At 40.3% G+C, this 18,600-nt stretch overlaps 1 protein-coding gene across 4 annotated transcripts in view; it reads left to right on the top strand.

The window, feature by feature from the left end:
• LOC117205353 (protein grainyhead) overlaps positions 1–18,600 on the top strand; it is a 162,081-nt gene that overhangs the window by 112,103 nt on the left and 31,378 nt on the right. The gene's annotated exons all lie outside the window — the stretch shown is intronic.

Raw genomic sequence — 18,600 nt, 5'->3', positions numbered from 1 at the left:
TCATTGCTCATAAATTTGGATTTAATTCTCTGTAACTGTAATTGTTTATAGCAACGAGAAAAGAGCGTAAGTGATTACTTAACATCTCGTGTGACACGTATACTGTCGGTGAAAAATTTGCAACCGCATTGCGTTTCCATGAAGAATATATAATAAGAATAAGGAAAATATGAATTTTCGCGACTCAGTATTCTATTTGCTTAGAAAATTTTGTAAAGAGAAATCTATTAAGATAAAGAAAGTTACTATATTGATATATTAATTTTGAATTAACAATACGAACAGCAGGAGATTTAATATAAGTACAGCTAGGAAAATTCAATTCTGTTTCGTTCTCATAATTGTATTTATAATCGAGGCGTTAAGAGATTAGCTTGAGATCTGGTGAACAGCAGTGCTACAAATAAATCATTCGATGCTAATATAATCGTGTACCGATGAAATACGATATCTCGCCAGTCACATAACGTTATAGAGGGTTAAATAGCTTTTGTCTGAGTGATAAACTGGCAGGGTGAGGAAAATACTTGTTGCCTCGCTGGCAATCTGAGCTCGAAAGATCTAATATCTCGATACGAGTAAGATGTATTGAATTGAATGCCTGATTAACGACGCTACGAACCAATCTACCCAACTTCATTTTCTGGAAATGTCTTAATTCCAGTACCGGAATATACGAATAACGTTCAATTTTTTTACAGATTACATCTTAATAAAGTCGATAAGATTAAAAGACACGTATACGTATATCGTTGTTTGTATAGAAATAAATTTTTAGATTCCAAGAATCGATTCTCATTGCGAGAAATCTTCATCGTTGCGAAATTAAAGATTCAAAGAAGGATTTAAATATTTCCTACGTAAACTTCTCGCTCGCGTCATTCTTCTGAACTGACTGATTTTATAATGAAAAACATGCATTATAACTTTAAATAACCAAGTTCTCAACCGTCTCCTACATATTCACAATCTACAGTAGATCATTCGAGCCACACCCAGCCTGTCGAAGAACAAAAATTTCCAAGGCTCCGATCGAATAATTAATTTTTCAAGAACACGAATCTTAAGGCCGCGAACCAAAGAAACCTATTTCTCTGTTTGCAGCCGCGCCTTTACAATCTCTTATAATTGTACCGAAAACGCCAGCTGCTCGCACTGTTCATTGCAAAAAGCAATTACCGAACGTAAGATTCTCTCCCTTTTTCAAATGAGAAAAAATACCGAAACGCATTCGCTCCGGGACAGCAGCGGCCATTGGAACTATACATTATCGCGCGATTGCATTGCTAATGCGGAATGACGTGTTGTGCCTCGCCGTTGAACCCATGGCATATTAGTATCTGCGTCTTAAGCCGTGCACAAAGATAAAAATCACCGCTTTCCACAGTTATCCCGCAACGCCTTCCCCGTGATTCACGTGCGTGGAAACATTGCATACAGGGTGTCTATCGATAACTGCGAAAGTACGATCAATGCGAATTCAAATAATCGAAGCTTCGTATAATTGAAGAAATCCTGCTTCGTTGTTTCCACACGTGGAATATCGCGATTAGATAGCAGATCTTTATGCGGTCTTATATTTTCTACGAATACAATTACAGAAATAAAACTGAAAGTGATATTTGTTTTATCTAGTGACAACCATAACTGATATTCTACTTTGAATATCGTAGATATCTACGTATTATCTATGTGCATTTGTTCATTTTTGCACATTTATATCTCACGCAAGTTTATGAATACCTACAGGACAATGACGATATACATACATATTCTACGTTAAAAGTACAGCGCTTGTTATAATATTTAGTAGATAAAGCAACTTTCTACCTACGTTCCATTCTTTTCGATTACATTTATATAAATACGAACTTACATAATATCCGCAGCCCGATTTATCAGATTCTGTACGGAAAGCAACAGGAAAGATCTTCTTCGCGTACTGCTAATTATATGGCAGCGTAGTATAATAACGGATATCTGAGTGGTTATTGATAGACACCCTGTATATGCGCGCGATTGCCAGCAATTGAATAACGTATTATAGAAATCTCCATAGCATCGTCATCTTCTGCCTTCTACCTCGTGTTTCTTTCAACTACGGTCGCATATAGGAAAGAAAAGACGTCGCCGGTGGTCGAGTAAACTTTGACGAATCTATTTTTTGCTTTGCTTAAGACGCGTTTTTGTGAATTATTCCGCGACCTCTTCGTCGCGATGCTTTTTACCGAGCGCCAGATGACCGACGTTGATCGAAATGTCTCTTGAGAATGGATGTCCGTGTGCCCCAGCGATTAAATCGACGAACTCGATTTTTGCCGCGCTGCTTTTTCCCAGCGTCGTTTGTCATCATTTTTGGAGTTCTCTTACCGGGAGAGTACCGCGATGTAAAGTCTGTTTTATATATATTTCGGATGGACACTGCGATTCGCCTTGCGAAGATGATCGTAAAATCATTCGCTTGATTATTGGTATCGTCCGTTTTCGAAAAACTATATAACTTCTGTTGTAGTACTTTTGTACTTTTATAGCGACATTGAATTGTTTACCGTGTTTGGGGAATATCGGCATAGATAATTTTATTCCGTGCTACGTATCGTCACAGACCATGCGAGTTTTGAATAAAATATCGCATCGTAACATAAATCTATTCTGTTCTTATATCTGTTGCAACATACATACGAAGAACACATCATACGTAGAAACTGGATGACTTTACGTTACAACCTAATGATTTCTTGCGTTCTGTCATCATACACTTGATTAATTATTAGCGGTTCGAGTAAAGATATTCCTAACAGTCGTAAGAGGAAAATCTACGTTATTGTCTACGAGGTACATGAGTCATTTATTCTGTATATTATAATTGGAAAATAATGTTGATATTTATTAACCACGCGTATTATAAGGAGAACTAAGTTATACTGAATATTTTATCGTAAACATATCTCATTGAAATTTATAACACGTTAAAAATTAATAAGAGTCCCGTAACACACGAGCAACCTAACGACCAATGCGTTACATAGAAATTGGTTAATGCGCTTGCTAACACCTCTTTAATACAAATCTTTCGTAAAAATTTGAATATTCTTAGACATTCAGCATATGTAAAAAAAAAAAAGAAAAAGCAAAGAAAAGAAAGTATCAGTGAAAGCATAAACGTTGTTCGGACAAAGCAACACGTTGGTAGAGCGTGTAAAGCGCGGGTCAAAGGGTTGGTGGTTCCGTAAACGCGTGCGTGACGACTAGTTGCATCGGAAGAGAACTCGATTAGCGTAGATCGCCAGATAGCCGGCGTGTAAACGTCGTTGAAAACACTTTCAACGCGGCACGACGCTTTATTAACATCCACGTTTCCCCGTATCTCGATTAATAGTCTCGCGTGCATAATTGAATGCTTGCGGGTAGCATAATTTATCGCGACCACGGACTATGTGGAACAATCGTACACGCTTCGGACACGCTCGAGAATTCTCTTCGTGAAAATGTAAATTCGTCATGAATCAAGAAGGAACCTTCTTTTCCTTCTTCTTCTTCTTCTACTTCTTCTTCTTCTTTTCACTGGTTCAGGGGATTTCGTTATTTTTTATCTTTATTCCTTCATTCTTTCCTTGCTCCTTCTTCGATGTTGAGAATCGAGATTAATGACAGACGACGATGTGCCTGTCGACGTGCCGCCAGATAGATTTTCTCCATAAGAGAAATAGATTTATTGTGAAGGTTTATTGCGCTATTACGCGAAATTTATTGCGCCTGGACACGATATTCGTCGGTGTGCTTGAAAACTGAAAGCTTGCAGGAAGTTAGACGCTAGGCAGTTTCTCCTGGTTCTTTAGTGCTAATACTGCTCGATGGTGCTTAAAAAATATTCTTTCGAAGAGTGAAATTTACGAAGCTGATCATACATTTTTGCGATATTGCAGATAAATTTAATCACGACGTCCTTGTTCTGTTTTCGATTCTTGTATCCATTATAGAAATCGATGGAATTTACGCGGAAATTTTTCTGCGTGTTTTTGTGCGGAATCAAATTTGCGAAACTGATCGTCGATCTTCGCGGAATTAAATTTACGAAGCTGTTCGTGTATCTTTCTTCTTTGGGATAATTATTCTTTTTTTCCAATTCTCGGTAACGATTAAAATTAATGTTTGCATAGCGACGTTCGTTTCTAGAGGTTTTCGCGCGGCACTAAATTTACGAAGTCGATTTTGTATTTATGTGGAGTTAAATTTAGCTACTATAGCCATAGCAAATAAAATAAAGCTAAACGTATGTCTTTGTTTCACGAAATCATTGTTCCTCTTCTTCGATTCTTATTAATGGTAGAAATCGCCTTTTGGAGATCTCCGCGATATCACCGAGACACATAAAGAACAAGGAGTCTAAGAAAAAAGAAATTCTGCATAAAAGACCAATTTCGTTGCCAGGTAAAAAGAGGAACTGTCAGGTCGAACGTTAAATTTATCAAGCCTAATCGATCAATAAATTTCATTTATGTTCCTATCTCTCATGTAAACATAGTTACGCCGATGAACAGCTAAAGTAACACGCCTTGCCTAATTCATTACTGAAAACATTCCTGACTTCAATGTACCGTTTACTTCACGGATTCGAAGAATATTTACAATTTCCAACACTTGAAACATCTTCGTTAACTACTGCCTCTGCTTCTTCACGATAGAAAAATACACCAACCAAGTCAAACAACGAACAGAATTACGAGACACAAACTCGCACAAACGTTAAGAGATTCGTCAAAATCAGTCCGTAAAACCTCGTAATCCAGAGCAGAAAACAAATTGCAGAAGCGATGAAATGAATAATCAACGGGTGCGCGATAAAGAGAGAAGAAGGAAAAGCTGAGCAATCGCTAGAGAATCGATAACGCGTTTTTCACTGCCCGCTGGTAATTACATTCGGCCGGAGAGTGGAGTTTGGCGAACAGTGGCAAACAGTGGAAGATCGGCACGAGGCGTCGCTCGAGCAGAACGATCTTCTTGCATCGATCACGCTGCCGAACTGCATCGCACGCTCCCGAATCAAACGTAACCGCACTCTGTTTAATCACAGTTTAAAATCGCGGATTCACCCGGTGGAACGCCACGAAATCGACCTCCGTGACGACCCAGCCACTCGCCATAAATCTCCAAGCGTTCTCCCCGACACAAAAGCCAACAAACAACCGCTGTACTGTTTACAGTATACCATACTTGACGATGGAATCTTAAAATCTTTTCAGTTTCTTTAAAGTCCTGGTTGGCTTTGAAAATCTTCAGAGCTCTTGTAGGTTCTGAAAGCTCGACAAGTATTGAATATATTACGAGCGCAGGCAATATCTTCCATGTAAAATATTAACGAAAGTCTATAAATTTTAGTCGGTTAGCGTAATTCACCTGTGTTATTCGCTTTGCAGGTTGTAGTAAACCTCGTTATCGACTTGAACAAGACGTAGAAAATGAAGCAAATGGTCCGCGAAACCCCGCCTGTACACGTAAACAAATCACCAATTCGAATTTCATAATCGATACACCGCTATATCAAAGGGTAAATCAACGAACCTTGGCAAGAAGAGTTCGCAGCCTATATTTATATCGACGCCTTCCAACGAGGCCTTCCGGTCCATTTGCTCGGTTTGCAAACTCTCATGCTGTTCTCTCGTCCCGTGAGAGAGCGTCTGGTTGGATTCGTGACACGGGGCTCCCTCCTCTCTTTATTTTGGGTCTGACTGGTAGCAGCCAGCCGATCGAGAGCGCCCCTATCCCCGTGGAATCGAGAAACGGCTAAGAGTAAACCCCTCTCTCCTTCCTTTTCCTTCGTTCGTCTCGGTATATATATATGTATATACATACCCTTGCCAAGTTTTGATTTATATCGGCCGCTTAGCATATTTTGTAATTTACTGTTGAGAATCCTTAACGTACGGATCGAACAAGGAGGGGAGCGCTGGCCAAGGGCGACGAATGCAACGAGACGAGACGCGAGCAAAGAGAAACGAGAGCAAAGAGACGAGAGAAGGCTACAGTGGCATCGAGATCAGAGCAGAGAGTCGTTCCGTGTTACCACCCCGTGGGGAGATGCCGCCCTAATCTTCCCTCGCATCTTCGCCAGGTTCTCCTCTCTTCGTCCGTTCGGCTGGCCGCGTCCTCGTCCCACCGATTCTATCTGCTCCGCTATCTCCACGACCAGCCTCCATCGCGTCGTTTCTATCTCTTTCGCCCGATGGCTCCCGCGGGGACCGCGTCCCGATACCATCTCGACAATTTGTACGCCGGTGGATCGTTAAAACTGCACGGGAAAGGGAGGACGCGCGAGAGCCACGGTAACGGCGGCCTAATCCAATTTCATTGTGTCGCGAGTTTGTCGAGGGACTTCTTCTTCATGGGAGACGCTACCAGAGTCGTTTCCTCTTCGATGAGCTTCGTAATACCGCGTCGGTTTCGGTTTGAAGTAGTTTTTTTCTGTGATTCTTCTTCTGGGAGATGGCACGGGGTTGCAATACACTGACGTTTGAACGATCGTCTGGTTGTTGGTTTTAGCGATGGAATTATTGTTACCGATTCGGAACTTGTCACTTTGCAATTTAACTAAACAAAGTAGCTTGTAAATTTACGACGGCTACAGATAGTATTTGGACACCGTCGTATTTATCACGGCAGTTACGTTGTGAATAATCGAGTCTGATCGTATGCATGTTAAGTTTCGTTGCTCTCGAGCGATTACAAAAATTGAATACCACGAAAATGAAAGAAAAACGTTTCGACGTGTGCAAATTCTATTTCGTAGCCACTGTACTTTGCGCGTGCACTTCGATCGTGAGTAGCTACGATTAAAACGGTACGATGAAAATAAATAGATATAGGTAACTATGACTATGAACGTGACACAAATCACAGACGATTAAAATACGAAGAATTGAACAATTGTACGAAAATAAATTTCGATATAAAATTCTGCGATACCTTCTCACGAGATTGGTGCGAGATTCCTCTGCGAGATTCTCACACTTCGAAAAGCTCGAGAAACGGCGTTTTTTCGCCACGACTAAGAACATCAGGGAAGTTCCGTGTTAAAAAGCCTCGCTGAATCGCGGAGGAACTCGAACAAGAAATTCGAAGAAAAACGAAAGATCGTTATAAGAAACTCAATTAATCGCAATCGACAACAACTTTCTCCCGGCAAATCGATGAAAATTCCGGCGACAGCCGGATGATTTGTCTTACGGTAGCGAAAGAATCCTGTCCAGACGTTTTTCTCCGTGTGTCTTCGCGATGATGTACGATTTTAACGGTGTGGCATTTGTACTCGCGAACGAAATACCTCCGCTTGAAGGCTTTGACAACGGTATATGCTTAACCCAGACCTTGCGCTCGTGGTTCGAGCGTATATCCTGACTATTAGCGAGCGATACCTAACCCCCGAGAAAATCATCCTCCAGTATCATTTCCTCCAATAACCATGGATAAGTCTAATAGCTTGTACGATGGTCTCTTTGGTGTAGAACATCTTAAAATTTAAATTATCTGCCTTTAATCTACGAAGTGCAAAATCATGGAAGAAGAAGTACTATTTTGCTTGCGGTCGTTCGAAGTTCTTTTGCGAGGCTTCTAAGATTGTTTAGAGAGATTGAATTTTGAAATTTGTGTTACGGCGAGCCTGAGAACGATAGGAGGAAGGTGTTGAGTTATTTCATTTGTACGCAATAATTCTCTCTTTATTAGCGATCGGAGTTCGATTTCGCCATCTTTCTACTGGTTGTATCGATTTAATCTTTGAATAACGACTTCAGCTATTGACGCGCACGGTGTGTCGATTTCAATCGTCTTACTTATCCTTCGATTCTAATTGACACTATCGCGCTTCGAAATTTGCGAGTTTCCGTAAAAAGATTCAAGAAGAGGAGCGTAACGATGACTAGCGTAATCGACCAAATATTATTATCAAAAATAAAGATCTTACAACGCTCGCGCGATTTCAAAGATTTCTTCTCAGCATTTCAAAATTCTTTCTCCAAAATTGAACTGCAACGAGTTTCCTATTTTTACATTCGCGTCAATATTAGATTCCAGCGACACGGAATCTTATCCGTTTGCTTTCCCCGCCGCCTGTGCCGCAACTTTTCTTCTTCCCCAAGAGTTTCTTAATCCCCGGCTTTAACGTCAACCGAACGAAAGGAGAGTTACGTTCATAAATGACCATAATTACGCTCGGTCCTCGCGGATCTTCTCTCGGCGATATCTTCGAGAAAACCACGATAAATTCACGCATTCTATGGGCCTGCTTAGGCCTGTGCAAAGTTTGTAAAGCATCCCGTGACGGTGCTAACGACAGTCGAGAGTTCTGTATATACTTGCGCAATCCCTAAGACGCGGCTTTAAAGTACATTTGAATCCAGTGAACGTATGGATTTTGTATTAATCGAACATTTCCCTAAGTTCGAACCAAGGATACATGCCACGATACTCAAGAATAAATCTATGGAAATTACGTCGGAAATTATCACTGTCCCGATCTATGATTCTGTAAATTTCTCAAGGAAGTTTTCTGAAAGATCGCGAACACGTGAAACGGTCGATCTCGATGCAGGTTCGTAGCTTAAAAGATTTCTTTTTCTTGTCATTTTGTTTTCTTTTTCTTTTGTTTTCTTTGGTACGAGTTAGGTGCGATAGAAGAATGACGAAATTTACGCTAGAGACAAGACTCGATTTCAGTGAAACAATAAATTTTCCAGGTTGATACGACGACGATCGAGACTAGGAATTGGCGTGGCTGAAATGTGAAAGTCAGCCACGGTACATTTTCGTACGAGCAGCGTGATAACACTGCGGAATTTACGACGTTAAAGACATCGACGCAGCTGCACAACGCGAGCCGTAGTATTTTATACACGAGTCTCTGCGAGTTTTATTTTCGTCGCGCTGATCTCTTGCGCGAGGAATGTTCTTCTATTAAACTTTAGAATCGAGTAAAAAAAGAAGGCAGGAAAATGTGAGAAAGTAGATGGGAGATTCATCGCTGTTTATTTCATCCGGCCGGTTATTTCAATTTAGAGGAAGGATATAACTTGGACACGGCTTTATTGTTTCTGAATGGTTGGAAGTTGAATGTCGATTTAACAGCAAAGAACGAATTTCATTGAGAAGAATTAATTTATTTGCTATTTAACGTTCTCTTTCGCTCCTCTGGCAGCACATTAGCGTTCAAAGAATTCACGATTGTAATAAATTAGCATTATATTTGTAACATATTTACAATTCTAATAATGTGATTTAATATATTTAATATTAAAGAATGCTATTTTTCCATTTATGTCCTCGCAATTTGAAGTTTCACAAAAATATAGATTTGCATAGAAGTGCCTAGTCTGACTGTTAATGACAACCGTGATCATTCGAGTGTCGAGAAAATCCTCTATGAAGATGGAAATATGGTGACACTAAGCTGGTTACGGGAGAAAATAGAAAGAAGGAAGAAAATAAGAAAAAAGGGAAAATAGAAACGGAGAGGAATAGAAACAGAAGGCAAGCGTAAAGAAGAGTACAATTATTGCGAAATAAAGTAGAAGTAAAAGAAAGATAGATAGACAAGGGATGGTGTAAAGAACGAAGTAGTTAACGAATGAACGAAAGAAATGTGATAAAGAGAATGTTTATATAAAGATAAAATATTTAAAGACAAAGAGAAGAGGTAACCAAAGAAACGATATATTTTTATACTATTCTAGTTATCTGTCAGTTAACACTAGAATTACCATACCAGTAAAATTGACTGGTTTTACAATTTTATTTTAAAATTCTTACTTTATGTTATATTTTCTCCCCGCAATGATGTAATGACTTTCGCAACGATAACTAAAAGAACAATATAATGAATTCTATTTTGCTTTTTTATGTATTCAAACTGAAAATAATTTTGCATCAAGGCTACTTATACCAATTACAGATAAAATGACTGGTACTTGTCAAAGTGCAAAAGGGTCCCACAATCTGTTTATCGAATCCCAATTAACCAGTTTCCTCGTTTTGTACAATTTCTCACTCGTTTTTTAAATTTTTTCTACGTATCATTCGATATGACAATATCAGTTATCAGGAAAATTCCGAATCGATCGCTAGATCGCTAGACGCTAACACTAGAAATACCACACCAGTCGAAATGACTGGTTTTACAATTTTATAAATGTGTCAACCTTCGTTTAGGGACGATGATCTCAAATGGATTAATAATACTAAAAATGTACTACATAACATGGAATTCCTTCTCTAAGAAAGTAATAAATCAATAAATATAAAAATATTCCATTATATATATTTTTAAAGACCAATCATTTTGACTGGCTTTGCTAGAAATAGCTTCGTGTTAACTATTCGTGGTTCTAGCGTCAAACTTTACTTTTGTTTCATGTTTATAAACCACGTGAAGCCAAGTCCAATTTCCAAATCACAGGCTGAAATAAATACAATGGAATACGAAAAAAATACAACCACGAAACACGTATTTTTACGAGATATGATAAAGACATAATACATCTATATCTATTCTTGTGGAAAGTAAAAGTGTCGAATAATTGGATAGACACACGAACGTCTATCTTCATCTGGCGCGGTATCGTGCGAGGATACGCGCAGACGGAGGCACGAAACGCGTTGCCCTTAACGACGCAAAATTATTATTATCCCTGACGCGGGACGGTGCCATTAAGCGGCGGGAAAGATTTTGCCAGACGACAAAAGCTCGGCTCGCGATCCCAGTGAGCTTCTCGCGAGATAATGTCGAGTAGGGAGGGCTGTTACGCTCGAGTCGGGTCACTTATGGCGCGCCACAGGGTTGCAACGTCGGCGTACGGTTTCACAGCAAGCCGCCGCCGTAAAGACGGTCCAGGAACATCACCGTTTTAATCTAAACGCCCCTAGCCGTGAGTGACAACCGCGATACGCGACACTCGAACGACGAAGCTAACGAAACCAGCAAATACTTCCTTACATTCGTCGACGATCGAAATTTCCCAAGATTATTCGCTCGTCCCTCAAATAACGCAGTTCCCCTAGTCATCGAGCATCCAATACTTCAGCAAACAAATTGCTTATTCCTGTATATTTATTTACTATAAGATGGTAGCATAAATAACTGCGAATTCTAAGGTAAATTTTGAAAAATAATAAATTTTGAAAAAAAAATTAAAAAGGGTAGAGTTAAGTTTCGAGTGATTCATCCAGTGGTGTTGAGTGGAGATTCGAAGAGGAAGGTTGAACTCAATTTTGTGAGGATCGAAGGGTAGAATTTCAGCTTAATCGGATTATTATAGGAAAATAGCGTAACCGACGGAGTTATTCGTCCCATAAATAACATGATTCTTCTAATCTTCTGTTCGAATTCGCCCTAAGTCGAACTAGGATTTTACTTTAGCGACAAACAATTAATTTATCGAAACTTTCATTCGATTTGCCTGGCAACGTTCACCCAAGATTCATCTGACGTAACTGATCATACAACACGAAATGCACCGTGAAGAGTTTCTTTCAATTACGTTACGCAATTAACGATGGAAAGTTCATATTTCCAAGGATTAGCGTCTGAAGTATCGGCGTCGATATTGTTGCTCGCGTTCGGCGACACTACTTAATCGTTTCCCGCAATCCGGCCGGGTGTCGTTGAGTTTTTGTCGGTTCTTTCTCCTCGACACGCGATAGCGTATCATTACATCTCCGACTTACATAGTAACAAGGGATGCATTACGCGTTGTGAAATGGAATTCGAACCGATCGCTCACTCGCTCGCGGTGGATTTCATTTCGCTGTGCTTGCGTTTCCTGTCATTGGCGATAATAACGTTGTATCCGTTCGAATTGATCAATCCTCCATCACTTTCCAGAACCTGTTCCCACTCTTTCGTTTCTCTTTTTCCTTCTATTTTCTTGCTCTTCAAATTCAACAATCGAACAGAGCGAGGATAGCATGACTGATAGAAATTTCATTTCTCCTTCTATCGTCCGATGCAAACGCGATACTCGTGCAAGTTTCTTGCCCGAGAATCAGAAAATTGCAGTTATTCCGAGTTATCGTCGAGTATATTTACCTGGTAATTTATGAATTAAAGTCGAAGCGATAACGTTTCATTAAAGAACTTCCTGAAAAGCATTTTCATTAAACGATATTATTCTTATTAATTCGTTCGCGTATTCCGCTGTTCCTTAAACTTCGAAAGAAAATGTCGTTCGTTTAAACGCGGAATTAAAAATCACGATGTTAACTTGATGTTTGAATAAAAAATATAACGGCGCGATTATTATCGTGTACAATGTCGTACAAATAAATCTAAGGAGATAAAAAGATCCACGAATTTACTAAATATGTAGAATCCATCCCCTCTAAGTTCCTTTATTGCCTAATTAGAAATATTTCGCCATTTAACCAGCCTTTAAAATGTGCATCACGAGCGCGTTAAAACGAGACCTGTTTTATTATCCCGCGGCCGTGTGAAAAAAGTCGAAGCACAGCCGCGTTATAAAAAGTCATTAAAAGGTCGACTTTTGACAAAGACGGGCGGCAGGCATTCGCAATGACCGACCGCGGTGTCGCTTTTTATTACACTGGCCGGTTATCATTGCCCGGGGATCTTGTAGAAAACGAATCCTTTCGTACACGATTCTTGCGTAGCTTCTATTTTCAGTAGCGCATGAATCATCCACCGGCGAAGGTGGTTATTACACTTGGTCATGCGTCATCTTCGAAAGTGGTCCACGGTTTTCGTGACTGTGGAACTTTCTTGAATCATTACCGATTCAACGACGACAGGTCACCGAGAAGCGGAACAGGCAATTAGCTTTGTTAACTCGAAAGTCACAAATGAGGTGTAATGAAATGTTTTAGAGATTCAAAATGAAACGGAGTGGAACTTGAGTGAATTTTTAAGTGCTGATTAAATGTAAGAAACGGTCTGGAATTTTGCTCTTCCGGTATAAGTAGAATATATACGCACGTCGTATTGGCTTGTGCTTATCGTTGGAGGATTACAGAAATTCTGAAAGAGCGATAAGAAGCGAAAGGCTGATACGAAGGTCGAGGATGACTATGAAATCAAGGCTTTAAGGAAACGAACGTAACTGTGATGTACAGGGAAGATTTGATGCATGTAACAAGATGCATAAATCTGATTTAAGAAGCAAAAAGAGCTAAAACTTCCAGCCTGAATGAGTTGAAGATTCCCGCGAAAAGAAAATGCGAGAGTATTAAACTGAGGATCGTTACAAAGAAGAATACTAAAGTATATAGCAAAGATCTAGAAAACATAATCACAAAATAAACGTATAAACTTGGACTGCCTACAAAGAATTTGAATTGGCTATGAAATTGGTAACAACTTAAAAAGCGCAATGAAAAAGAACAGAAAAATACGAACTTAGGCGCACCGGAAGGAAGAATGCTAAAAAAGTTAACAACCTTAAAAAACGATGAGAAGCAACGCAAAAATACAAACTTGAACTGACCACGAGAAAGAACGCTGGAAAAATTATTAACGATCTAAAAAGCGCGATGAAAAAGAACGCAAAAATACTCAGACTCGGACTCGCCACAAAGTAGGATGGTAAAAAAAACCTAAAGAACCCAATGGAAAAGAACAACAGAAGGATCAGCTTAGGATCACCGCAAAGAATACTAAAGAAACGTAGTAAAAACCTAGGAAACATGGAACTCTCGGGAGTACGAAGTTATCCCTTCCAAGGATCCTCACGAAAGACGTGTAGCGCGGTCTTAACTCCTTATTACGCGTCTCGTTGTCCGTTTTATCGTTACGCGGAGATCTGTCGACTACGAGGAACCTGGCGTGCCTACTACAAGGATGGCCTCTGACCCACTTGACGAGGGCCTCGTGTCACGTCGTAAAACGAAACGGGCCCGGAGAACGAGAATCGGCCGCGGGACGAGTGGCATGGCCCGTTTTCGCTGTCTACCGGTGCTTTATGCCCGACACGTAACGCGAGCGCGTTCCCCTTTATTTGAATTTATGATCACAAAACGCCGTAAACGTTTCCTCCTTCTTTTCTTGCCCGACCGGCGTACACACCCGCGCTCGCTTTTACCTTCTTGCGAGCGCGCTTCGTTCGTCGCGCGATTCATCGCGTTTTCCTTCCTATACAGACGCCAACGTCGCCGCTTTTGAACGCTAGAAACCGGACTAGGTTGGGTTTTATGGGTCCTAGAGGAATTGCATCGGCCACGGCGTAACCACGGAAGGAGGTGGATAAAGAAGACCTCGCCGACGAGAAAGGCTGTTACGATAAGACGTGAGATCTAAGAGATAAGGGGTTCCGTTGAACCGAAAGCTCGATCGAGGTGAACGTTCTTGCTCCTGGAAGAATAGGATAAACAAGCTGATGAAATAGAATCGGTTTGGTTGCTTGATATTTCTTTTCGTAATCGTCTTTGTAATCGGTCAATTAGAATTATTGAATCTGATTTTTTAATACATAGTTTGATAAGGAAATATAGGTTTCAGGAACTTACTTGATGTTGCCATCGTCGATATCTTTACCTTGCAATGTTGTAAAGTCTGAAGAAACATATGTGTTTGTAGAATTATCATATAAAATAGTAAATCTCAGAAATTCCATGTATTAGTTGTGTTACTTTCTTGCGATAAGTTCATTAACTTATGGAAGCAAGTTATCTGTTTGTCGGGAACTGGCTTCTGAGAGGCTTATGTGCAAATTAGTTGTACAGCAACGTTTCTTTTCTGCAAACAAGTTTAGATGTTCCTATTCCTCGAAATAAAAAGTCGAGTTATATCCACGCCATGCAATTGAATAATGTTATTATTTTCTACAATTCAGAGCCGGAGTTTTAAGTGGACAAAAGCAGCGTTATTTCTTTCGCTATATAGTCATTAATTCTTCCTTGTAAAACAAGAGCCGCAAACCTACAGAATAATTCCGGTTCTCAGGCTCATTTTCGAGGTTTAACACGTCTTCCTGTTTCGCAACGGAAAGTCCGGTTTCTCGCGGCTGGGGTCGAATCGCGAGGCAGCTACCCCTGCGAAAACTCGACCGTATCGTGCTGTACGGCTCTACGAGATCGCGACAACCTCGACGATGTGTCAAGTGCGCTTTTGACCTCACGATCCCTGAGTCCGATTCCCCGAGTTCCTAGATCGAGACAAGTTTTCGCAGTCGTTCGACTGATCTCCGCGGACAAGCAGCTAAAAATATGGATTCTTGTTTCGCAACCCTGGTGTTAATATACTATAACATTTAACATTCGACATTTGTAATAAATAGACTCCGAATATTTATTGAAATTTATATTTTTATAAATGTAATTAGAGAAATGAAACTTAGATGAGAAGTTTCACCAGTTAGATATCACGACAAGTATCGTTATCGTATATTTTGAACATTTTATATATTTTTGCATATTACACACATTTGCACTTTCAAATATCCCAAAATTGCATAAAAATCCCCGCCCTAGTCATAAGAATATTTGCGCTTAATTTTATTTATTATCCAAAGTATCCTATCTTTCTTCGTTTTTTTTTTTCGTTTTCGTTTTAGGGAAGTGAATTATGATAGGTTAAGTAATTTGATTCGTCGTTCGATCGTTACCATCCCCACAAAGTTCCAAAAAAGGGAAACGGAGCAGAAGTCACGCATGTAGAGATCACGATCTAGGCATGCCCGACATATCAAACTTCGCCTTCTTCCAAGAAGAGGGAAACGCTTCTAGGGATCTACACGCGGGATTTTAACATTATAAACATAGTTCAGAAACACGGCATTAAGATCAACGTCCTATGGAACGTTATGAAAAAGATTCGCATCAAAATCAAGATCCTGGAAAGCGACACGTGCCCGACATACCGAATTCCCTCAAAGTTTCTCAAAAGTTCATATACTTTACAAAAGTCGGTCTCTCGTGAACCACTGCAACCTTCTGAAACAGAAGACAGTCTAACAATGGGAAAAAATATCCATTCCAGTTATATAAAATTTCTTTCCAACTCCCGTGAATCCATAACTCTTCGTCCGATAAGAAGAATCTCATAGAACTACAAGACAATTCGATAGAGAGCAAAGTCTGTTCCAATGACAGACCAATAATAGATAGAAGTTACAGAAGTCTTCCGAAAAACAGAATTTCTCTTCATCTTGCACAAACCAATACAATCCAAATCAGATAAAGAAATACAAGAAGAGTCGAACCATACGCAAAACCAGACGCAATTACCGATAAAATAACTATATACGCTCGAAGAAAGCAGAGCAATCTGCTTTACAAGCAAGATGAAGATCTCCAAACGTTCTACCGCCGCGTGTCCACCATACCAAGCTCGCCCAAACTGAGAACTCTTCCGGGAACCGAACAATTCACGTAGGAGAAAGGGCGTGCGCGCGAAGGGAAGCTGGACGAGGCGCGATGCGATGAAAGAAGTGGCAGAAGCCAGGCCTCGTCCACGTTGGTCGCATTTAAATTCGCCGACGCGGTTGAACGTCGAAGAACTCGCGTACATATGCGGACCACATACACGGGTGGCGCGTGCTGCGCGCACAGGTGACGTGCATGCGTGCGTGCGTGCTTGCCAAGGTAAAAAGCCCCGCGTGCGTCTTCGTTCGTTTTGCTTGCGTCACGTTGGAAAAAGCGGAGGTAAAAAAAAGAAAAGATAGGAGGAAAAGAAGAAAGAAGGTGGAACCGGCTGGTCCTGACAATAATAATCAAAACGAATGACCCGAGCAGACGGTAGAGCGCCACGCAGTAGCGAGACCTGTCTTTCGAGTTCGACCGCTGCAGGTCTCGAACCAAGCACGCTCCCTTCCGATACGCCCGATTTCCGGTTTCAGGAACGACGATTCCGGTTCCGAACCGGGTCCTGCCTGGTACCGCAAGTTCGTTCGGGATACAAACACGCGTGCACGCTACCGTCCGACCCTTTCAGACTGACCTGCTCATTCTACGACTGTTAGGAGTAGACACGCCTTGCTAGTTAGATGAAATTTGTTTGGATTCTTTTGGATTTTCGACGTCGATGAGGGAGTTGACTTTGTAACTGGTTACAAGTGATTGTTTGGAGAGCGTGATTTTTTGAAGAACCAAATGTAGCCAATAATTGGACATCTATATTATCTATTCTATAGAAAGTGGTTTCAGGAGTAGTCTGCTCGAGAGAGAAGAACGTTGATGTAAAGACCTAAGATCTGTTTAAATAGGATTGGTTACTGTTTTACAGGATTAAAGAACTTTTGCAGGCTCCGATAGGTTTCGTCGAAACTTTTTGGATTTTGGGCGTTGACGAGGTGCTTTGTAATTAATTAATAGAAATTGACTGCAGAATTTCTCAACGCTTAAATACGGTTATTAATTGGATGTCCATATTATCTATACTATAGAGAGTGGTTTCAGAAATAGTTTGATCGAGAGAAAAGAACGTTGACGTGAAGATTCGTGGATTACTTTAAATAGGATTGATTAATTTATGGATCCTTATAGACTCTGCTACTTTGATTTTGTGCGTTCATTTAGGAAAATTTAAATACATGGTTGATTAAAAGAGATTGTTTAGAAAAAGTGTAACTCTTGAAGAATCGATATATTATACAATATATTATAATAGAGAGTAGTCTCAGGAGCAGCCTATAGAAGATTTGTGAACTGGTTCAAACAGAAGTCGTGAATTTGAAGATAAAATTTTGCTAGCTTAATTGTTGGAAGAGCATAGAAACATACATATTCGATCGATCGTGAGAATATTCCTTTAGATAGCGACAAAAGGATTAAAATAGTGGTTGATTACGAATAATTACTTATGTGGATTGAATGTATGTATGTAGTTGAATGAAAATTCTAGAATCTTGAAAGTTTTCACTCCGTTTTCCCGGAACCGCGTGCTTAATACCGTATCACTCGTTCGAATGACGAGCATATACACTCTAGTACACGCGTATACGCGTCTGTGAGCAGACGGTGACCCTCCAGCGACCTGGCGACCTCGAAGCTCGCATGGTACGTCTGTCTTGTCGTCGATAATGCTGCACCGTAAGCGCATAATTGCCTCTTTTGCGCGTACGAACGCAAACGGTACGCAAGTTGCGTGGCGACGCGGCAAAAACGGCGCGGTCGTGTAACGTTACGTGGAATAATTTGCTCGTCCGTGTACGGGGAAACAGCCGCGAATTCATGAATTCGTGGAAACCGGCTTGAGAATTACCGCATAGGAGGTGATTAAACTGTGCCACGGCGTCGATTTCTTCTCTTCTCGATTCCTCGCCGTGATTTGCGACTCTTTCGTGACAAAACTATACCACGATCTTACGTCATGTTTTAACACTTTCGTGGACAACAATTTTGGCAGGTATTTTGAAACATACCAGCTTGTCAGAAATCAAATCGAATAACTATGCTTTTCGTTGACATTTTAATTTCATTACATAAGTGCAGAATTAATGTTTATTTCTCGAGAAACAAATGGCTCACTTTCGCACATTCGTTTATCGCAAGAAGATGATCTGAATTTCAAAGTACTCAAAAAATAGAGTTTATAATATTATCGCCTTTTGGTACTTCTTAATTTATGAAATTAATTACTGTGACTTCCGAATGTCACGTTTA

Source organism: Bombus bifarius, unplaced genomic scaffold, assembly GCF_011952205.1.
Source record: "Bombus bifarius isolate JDL3187 unplaced genomic scaffold, Bbif_JDL3187 scf7180000007990, whole genome shotgun sequence".
NCBI classification, from domain to species: domain Eukaryota; kingdom Metazoa; phylum Arthropoda; class Insecta; order Hymenoptera; family Apidae; genus Bombus; species Bombus bifarius.
This window is presented reverse-complemented; position numbering and strand designations above follow the sequence as displayed.